General features: G+C 43.3%; 1 protein-coding gene across 8 annotated transcripts in view; it reads left to right on the forward strand.

The window, feature by feature from the left end:
• LOC308386738 (RAC-beta serine/threonine-protein kinase-like) overlaps window positions 1–8930 on the forward strand; it is a 51351-nt gene that overhangs the window by 8274 nt on the left and 34147 nt on the right. The gene's annotated exons all lie outside the window — the stretch shown is intronic.

Consider the following 8930-nt stretch of genomic DNA (forward strand, 5'->3'; position numbering starts at 1 on the left):
CTACCACTACTATATCCAATTGGTTGGCCACCAAGATTTTGTCCGTCTGTATCTGGAAGTCACACAGGATCTTAGCTTGGTCAATCTCCACCACTCTAGGAGGCGTATCCCATTTTGACCTCGGGACTTCCAAGCTATACTGGACACAGATGTTTCTTTATACTATGCCAGCCACTTGGTTATGGCATTCCATGTATGCCCTGCCTTGCACCCTGCTGTTATGTGCTGTTGTGCTCAGAGCTTGTTCCTGTGCTGCCATGATTAGTGCCTCTGCTGTCTTTCAGTCCAGCTTTGTCCAAGCCACTGGTAGGATTTCTGGATGTCAGCAACTTCCTCTATCTACTGATACATATGGTGATACATACCGTGCAGGGGTTTGTCCTTCCTCCTTTTGCATCTCGTTCTTGGGTTGCCTGAGATATTCACTGAGCACGCGGTCAGTTGTGGCCATCTTTGTGATGGTAAATGGCCTGCATTTGTATAGCGCTTTACTCAGTCCCTAAGGACCCCAAAGCGCTTTACACTACATTCAGTCATTCACCCATTCACACACACATTCACACACTGGCAATGGCAAGCTACATTGTAGCCATATTCTCCTCCAGTATTTCTCCATCTCCAGCCTTGGTGGTGTTGTTCTCACATTGTTCCCCTGCCACTGAGAGTACACCTAGGATTGTTTATTCTCCTGACTTCTGTTTCTCTGGTATACCTCTTGTAGTGTCTGGCCAAGGCTGTGAGTCTTTGCTTGCCATTTTCTCAGGTATGGACAGCTTGCTGTACTTCTTAGGCACCTTTTTCATTACACCTTCCTGCAGCTCCGACAGTTGGATAACTTCCCTTCGTGCTACCTTGATCTTGGCCTTCTTGTGGTCTCCTTCTCCATTGAGAGTACTGCTCCTTGTGGTTGTTCATCTTGTTGCCAAGTATCTCACTGAGATATATATAAAATTTTTAATTTATTTTATCAACTTTTCTTCTGACGATGCTGTCTGTGTTGAGAGCTCAGTGGATCTGCGTTTGACTACATATACATACATATATATATATATATATATATATATATATATATGTATATATATATATATGTATGTATATATATATATATATATATATATATATATATATATATATATATATATATATATATATATATATGTATATGTGTATGTATATATATATATATATATATATATATATATATATATATGTATATGTGTATGTATATATATATATATATATATATATATATATATATATATGTATATGTGTATGTATATATATATATATATATATATATATATATATATATATATATATATATATATATGTATATGTGTATGTATATATATATATATATATATATATATATATATATATGTATATGTGTATATATGTATATGTATATGTGTATATATGTATATGTATATGTGTATATATGTATATGTATATGTGTATATATGTATATGTATATGTGTGTATATATATATATATATATATATATATATATATATATATATATATATATGTGTGTATATATATATATATATATATATATATATATATGTATATATGTATATGTATATATATATATATATATATATATATATATATATATATATATGTATATATGTATATATGTATATATATATATATATATATATATATATATATATATACATATGTATATGTGTATATATGTATATGTATATGTGTATATATGTATATGTATATGTGTATATATGTATATGTATATGTGTATATATATATATGTATATGTGTATATATGTATATGTATATGTGTATATATGTATATATATATATATATATATGTATGTGTGTGTGTGTGTGTGTGTGTGTATATATATATATATATATATATTAGGGGTGCAACGATACACAAAATTCACGGTTCGGTTCGGTTCGATACTTTGGTGTCACGGTTCGATATTTTTTCGATACAAAAAAATGTTCATGCCTTTTTAATTTGTCATTTATTAAAATTATAAATATATATTTTAACTCAAAAGTACAGTTTTTAAATTTAACCCTAACCCTTGTGCACGTTTTTTATTTTGACAGCGAATGCGCACCTGCGGACCACTTATGTGCAGCCCTGGTTATTTAGCTCGTCATATTGCAGCCACAGAAATTCTTTTGTCCATGAAACCATAAAGCTGCACTTTCTTTTTGCCTTATAGTCTCATTTGTCATAACTTCTCCGTTTTGTGGTAAGCTTTTCTTTGGCTGTCACTTCTTCACCCCGACCTGTCTTATTTGGCTCAGCAGAACTAAAATGTATATACTGCTGCTTTTACACACGGACTCACATAAGCTCAGCGATTCTCTGCGCGATCAACCTCTCACATGTTTAAGCTTGCTGCGGGAGATTTCACTTGTCATGTTTGCATAGTAAGCTAACGATTAATAAGACGATGTCAGAGGAATTGGTGCACAAATTATCATCACTCACAGATCAGTGCTGTCATTGCAAAGTGAAAGCAAAAAAACAAGCGCAAATTCAAACGCGATTTCAATATGTCACATATTGACAGTGGCTCACCGATGCCAATGACATAATTACCCAGCTATATTTCTGAAAGAATGCAAAAGCATTGACATATATTTTTCCTACAATAGCCCGACGGGCAGGGCAGAGAGATTTTTGTAGCCCGACTGGAAAGATCGCTAGCTCCGGGACGTCGGGCTAGCGATTTTGCAAGCCCTTTATCTGATTGAGGAATCACTCATCTTTGGAAAAGAGAGTTTATTACAGAGAAATGTCTCTTTCCAAAATAAAAGCTATACTATCCGCTTCTTCTGGGCTATATTCTCAGCAGCATAAGGAGAATCACGTGCTAACAGCTGTCTAAATGACTCGGCTAAAGTTAGTAGCATGCTTGTTGTTTTTGTCTTTGCACTAGGATGATGTCGGCGTAAATGTGCAGTCATATTCGTTGTGTTCCCACTAGTGATTTCAGGTTAATTTCGTTGAATCTCGTTGGCTTGGACTTGAACCTGGCCGGCTGCTCTCAGCCATACAGCATGTGGTCGCTTTTTAGCAGTGCTTTAAAATTTCATAAACAGATTAGCTCTGTTGTTAAGACAAGTTTCTTTTAGCTGTGGCTCCTCAGTAAGGTGAAGGCCTACCTTACGGCACATTACTTTTAGAGAGTAATTCATGCTTTTATTACTACTTGTGAAAACTATTATAACTCTTTATAATTGGCTCTGATCAGTTCTGACTTCGTCACCTACAAGCTGTTCAAAATGTAGCAGGTTGCCTTTTGACAGGAAAGAAATGGTGTGAACACATTACACCTGTACTGGCCTCCTTACACTAGCTTTCAGTTAATTTCAGATCCAGTTTAAAACTGCTTACTTTTCAGTGGTTAGGCAATACCTAACTTAAGAGACCTTTTGAAACCCTGTAATCCTATCAGAGCACTGAGCTATACAAACCACATGTTCAATCCAATAGTTTCAGCAATCTCCCTTCAGAAATTTGCTGCCATTGGTGAACCCTTATATTGATGCTACAGTGCGGCAGAAAAAGTAGCCAAACATGCAGAGGAGTAATTGACTGCACTGAAAAGGGCAAGTTACAATAGTTGCAGGATAGAGCTACACAACCCTTGTCTTAGGATTTCTGAGTGGTCTGCAGTTATCTTGTAGTTACGGCAGTAAAACCAAAGCAGAAAATGCTACTGATAAAACTGAAACGAAGAAAGAAGAAAGACTGAACATAGATATGTTGGCCTATTTGCTTGAGGTATCGACTCAGGAGTGAAAGCACAAACAATAAAACACATTTGTTCAATATTACAGCAATAAAGGTGTTCAGCAGTCCTTTTTTTGTCAGTCCATATACCCAAGTTGTTACAGGTCCTAGTTCTTTTCAGTTTCTTTTGTTCAGGTGTGTGTTGAGTGTATGTCTAGTGGGTATGGGTTTGTTTTTTTTAAATAACTATCAGAGTAATGTTATCTTGTTGAAATCTCACTAGCTTATCTGTCCAGAAGCAATGAGGCTGTCGCCAGCATCACAGCTGCAGATGTTGAATCCTTTCTTGCCATTAGATTGTTTCTAACTCAGAAACCATCAACCTGCACAAGACGCAGAACAACTGTCACCAGCCCTCCAAATTTCTCTTCCCTTCTGGGTCCTGGCATGCTGCTTAAATAGGCTGTGTTGGGCAACCTCCTCTGGCACTGCCCCCTGAACCACTGCACCCACTGTGGTGGAAGCAAAACCGCAAATGTAAGAGGGAATTAATGATAATGTTTATCAAACGTTAAGCATAGTTTGGATTTTCTTTTGTTGCGGGTTCAGTGAATTCCGGTCGGAGAGTGACAAAACCTGCAGCATCAGAATCTGTGATGTGTCGGCTTTCAGCACCATCTTTATACGTGTCATCAGGTGAACAATCTGCGCTTTCTGTTTACATCTTTTTGTGGAATCCGTGTATCTGCTCTCATTTGCTGTTTTGCACTGCATGAGGCAAATGGTGGTCACACCAGATACTGACCGGTTCTGGGTCCCCAGACCCCCAATAGCGCAAAAAACTACACATTCCAGGGTGGCCTTTTGTTGTGGGCAGTCTGAGGTACACCTGTGCACTACTCATGATGTCAGATCAGCATCCTGATGTGGCACACCTGTGAGGTGGGATGGATTATCTCAATATAGCAGATGTGCCCACTACCACACATTTGGACTGATTTGTGACCACTGTTTGGGAGGGATGGTTATATTGTGTATCTGGAATGAATTTTAGGTCTCTACGTCCATCCCATGGGGAATGGGAGCAGTAACAAAGGTGTTGCGTTTATATTTTTGTTGAGTGTATGTATGTGTATATATATATGTGTGTGTGTGTGTGTGTATATATATATGTGCGTGTATATATATATGTGTGTGTGTATATATATATATATATATATATATATATATATATATATATATATATATATATATATATATATATATATAAAAAAACAAACCACCCAGCACGCCCCTGCGGGCGGTTTATCCTTCAAGCTCGGGTCCTCTACCAGAGGCCTGGGAGCTTGAGGGTCCTGCGCAGTATCTTAGCTGTTCCCAGGACTGCGCTCTTCTGGACAGAGATCTCCGATGTTATTCCCGGGATCTGCTGGAGCCACTCGCCTAGCTTGGGAGTCACCGCACCTAGTGCTCCGATTACCACGGGGACCACCGTTACCTTCACCCTCCACATCCTCTCGAGCTCTTCTCTGAGCCCTTGGTATTTCTCCAGCTTCTCGTGTTCCTTCTTCCTGATATTGCTGTCATTCGGAACCGCTACATCGATCACTACGGCCGTCTTCTTCTGTTTGTCTACCACCACTATGTCCGGTTGGTTAGCCACCACCATTTTGTCCGTCTGTATCTGGAAGTCCCACAGGATCTTAGCTCGGTCATTCTCCACCACCCTTGGGGGCATCTCCCATTTTGACCTCGGGACTTCCAGGTTATACTCGGCACAGATGTTCCTGTACACTATGCCGTCCACATGGTTATGGCGTTCCATGTATGCCTTGCCTGCTAGCATCTTGCACCCTGCTGTTATGTGCTGGATTGTCTCTGGGGCATCTTTACACAGCCTGCACCTGGGGTCTTGCCTGGTGTGATAGACCCCAGCCTCTATGGATCTTGTACTCAGAGCTTGTTCTTGTGCTGCCATGATTAGTGCCTCTGTGCTGTCTTTCAGTCCAGCTTTGTCCAGCCACTGGTAGGATTTCTGGATATCAGCCACCTCCTCTATCTGCCGGTGGTACATACCGTGCAGGGGCCTGTCCTTCCATGATGGTTCCTCGTCTCCCTCCTCTTTCTTGGGTTTTTGCTGCCTGAGGTATTCACTGAGCACTCGGTCAGTTGGGGCCATCTTCCCAATGTATTCTTGGATGTTCGTTGTCTCATCCTGGACTGTGGTGCTGACACTCACCAGTCCCCGGCCCCCTTCCTTCCGCTTAGCGTACAGCCTCAGGGTGCTGGATTTGGGGTGAAACCCTCCATGCATGGTAAGGAGCTTTCTTGTCTTTATGTCAGTGGCTTCTATCTCCTCCTTTGGCCAGCCTATTACCCCAGCAGGGTACCTGATCACGGGCAGGGCGTACGTGTTGATGGCCCGGATCTTGTTCTTACCATTCAGCTGACTCCTCAGGACTTGCCTGACCCTCTGCAGGTACTTGGTGGTTGCAGCTTTTCTAGCGGCCTCTTCATGGTTCCCATTTGCCTGCGGGATCCCCAGGTACTTGTAACTGTCCTCTATGTCTACAATGTTGCCTTCTGGTAGTTCAATCCCCTCAGTTCTGACTACCTTCCCTCTCTTTGTTACCATCCGACTACACTTCTCCAGTCCGAACGACATTCCAATGTCATTGCTGTATAGCCTGGTAGTGTGGATCAGTGAATCGATGTCTCGTTCACTCTTGGCATACAGCTTGATGTCATCCATGTACAGGAGGTGGCTGACAACTGCTCCGTTCCGTAGTCGGTATCCGTAGCCAGTCTTGTTAATGATCTCACTGAGGGGGTTCAGGCCTATGCAGAACAGCAGTGGGGACAGAGCATCTCCTTGGTAGATCCCGCACTTGATGGTGACTTGTGCTATGGGCTTGGAGTTGGCCTCTAGTGTTGTACGCCACATCCCCATTGAGTTCCTGATGAAGGCTCTTAGGGTCCCATTGATCTTGTACAATTCTAGGCATTCCAGTATCCAGCTGTGGGGCATTGAGTCATAGGCCTTCTTGTAATCAATCCAGGCAGTGCACAGGTTGGTCAGTCTGGTCTTGCAGTCTCGGCTGACTGTTCTGTCTACCAGTAGCTGGTGTTTTGCGCCTCTGGTATTCTTGCCAATTCCTTTCTGTGTCCCACTCATGTATTGACCCATGTGCCTGTTCATCTTAGCCGATATGATGCCTGACAGGAGCTTCCATGTAGTACTGAGGCAGGTTATTGGCCGGTAGTTGGAGGGGACCGGTCCCTTCTTGGGGTCCTTGGGGATCAGGACCGTCCGGCCTTCGGTTAGCCATTCCGGGTGTCTCTCATTAACTAGCAGCTGGTTCATTTGTGCTGCCAGACGCTCATGGAGTGCAGTCAGCTTCTTTAGCCAGTAGGCGTGAACCATGTCGGGCCCTGGTGCTGTCCAACTCTTCATACTGGAGACCCTTTCTTGGATATCTGCCACTGTGATGGTTACTGGACCCTGTTCAGGGAGGTCGCTGTGGTCTGCCCTCAGATCCACTAGCATTGCCGTTATGGGTTGCGTCCTTCTCCCATATGCTCTTCCAGTATTGCTCACTCTCCAGCCTTGGTGGTGCTGTTCTCTTATTATTGTTCCCTTGCCACTGAGAGTACACCGTTGCTGGTTCTGTGGAGAACAGCTGGTTTATTCTCCTGCCTTCTATCTCTCTGGTGTACCTCCTCAAGCGGCTGGCCAAGGCTGTGAGTCTTTGCTTGGCAGTTTCCAAGGCCTCAGGTATGGACAGCTTGCTGTATTTCTTATGCACCTTCTTTGTTGCACCTTTTTGCAGCTCCGTTAGTTGGCTAACCTCCCTTCGTGCTACTTTGATCTTGCCCTCTAGCCTCCTCCTCCATGGAGGGTACTGCCCCTTGTGGCTGTTCAACTTGTAGCCAAGCATCTCACTGATCATGGCTGCCGTATTGTAGATCAGCTTGTTAGTGTCGGTAATCGTGGTTGTAGGTATTGTCCGTAGTGCTGCATTAACATCATCTAGCAGACCTTCTGAGGGTACTTCACGTAATCTTGGTAACCGGCTACGGGGGATCCAGGTTTCAAGCTTGGCCATTATCCTATTTTTCAGGTCAGTTCCTCTCGCACTCAACGATCCTTCTCCTATCGCACTTGGGGCTATGTACCCAATCTCGGGTGGGGGTGATGATATCTCCCGTCCTGACTCCTCCTTGCCGTAGCATTTGTGTTGTACCTCGTCAATCTCTAGCTGTGAGAGCAGTCCCTTCTTTCGAATGTTGGAACACAGAGCTACTAGTTGTTTCGCCGTCATTGTGGATGTTGGGTATCGAAGAATCCATAGGTCCGTCATCCTATTCATGTAGCCCCTGCCGCCGGGGTTACTTGCGTAGTAGCATTCCAACAACGCCCTGTTTTCGTCTCTTGCCCACCGATGCCTTCTTGTTCAAAGTAGCACGGAGGGAGGTTAGCCAACTAACGGAGTTGCAGAAAGGTGCGACAAATAAGGTGCCTAAGAAATACAGCAAGCTGTCCATACCTGAGGCCTTGGAGACTGCCAAGCAAAGACTCACAGCCTTGGCCAGCCGCTTGAGGAGGTACACCAGAGAGATAGAAGGCAGGAGAATAAACCAGCTGTTCTCCACAGAACCAGCAAAGGTGTACTCTCAGTGGCAAGGGAACAATAAGAGAACAGCACCACCAAGGCTGGAGACGGAGCAATACTGGAAGAGCATATGGGAGAAGGATGCAACCCATAACGGCAATGCTCAGTGGCTAGAGGATCTGAGGGCAGACCACAGCGACCTCCCTGAACAGGGTCCAGTAACCATCACAGTGGCAGATATCCAAGAAAGGGTCTCCAGTATGAAGAGTTGGACAGCACCAGGGCCCGACATGGTTCACGCCTACTGGCTGAAGAAGCTGACTGCACTCCACGAGCGTCTGGCAGCACAAATGAACCAGCTGCTAGTTAACGAGAGACACCCGGAATGGCTAACTGAAGGCCGGACGGTCCTGATCCCCAAGGACCACAAGAAGGGACCGGTCCCCTCCAACTACCGACCAATAACCTGCCTCAGTACTACATGGAAGCTCCTGTCAGGCATCATATCGGCTAAGATGAACAGGCACATGGGTCAATACATGAGCGGGACACAGAAAGGAATTGGCAAGAATACCAGAGGCGCAAAACACCAGCTA

This window comes from Rhamphochromis sp. 'chilingali' (genome assembly GCF_963969265.1).
Source record: "Rhamphochromis sp. 'chilingali' genome assembly, chromosome: 19".
Lineage (NCBI taxonomy): Eukaryota > Metazoa > Chordata > Actinopteri > Cichliformes > Cichlidae > Rhamphochromis > Rhamphochromis sp. 'chilingali'.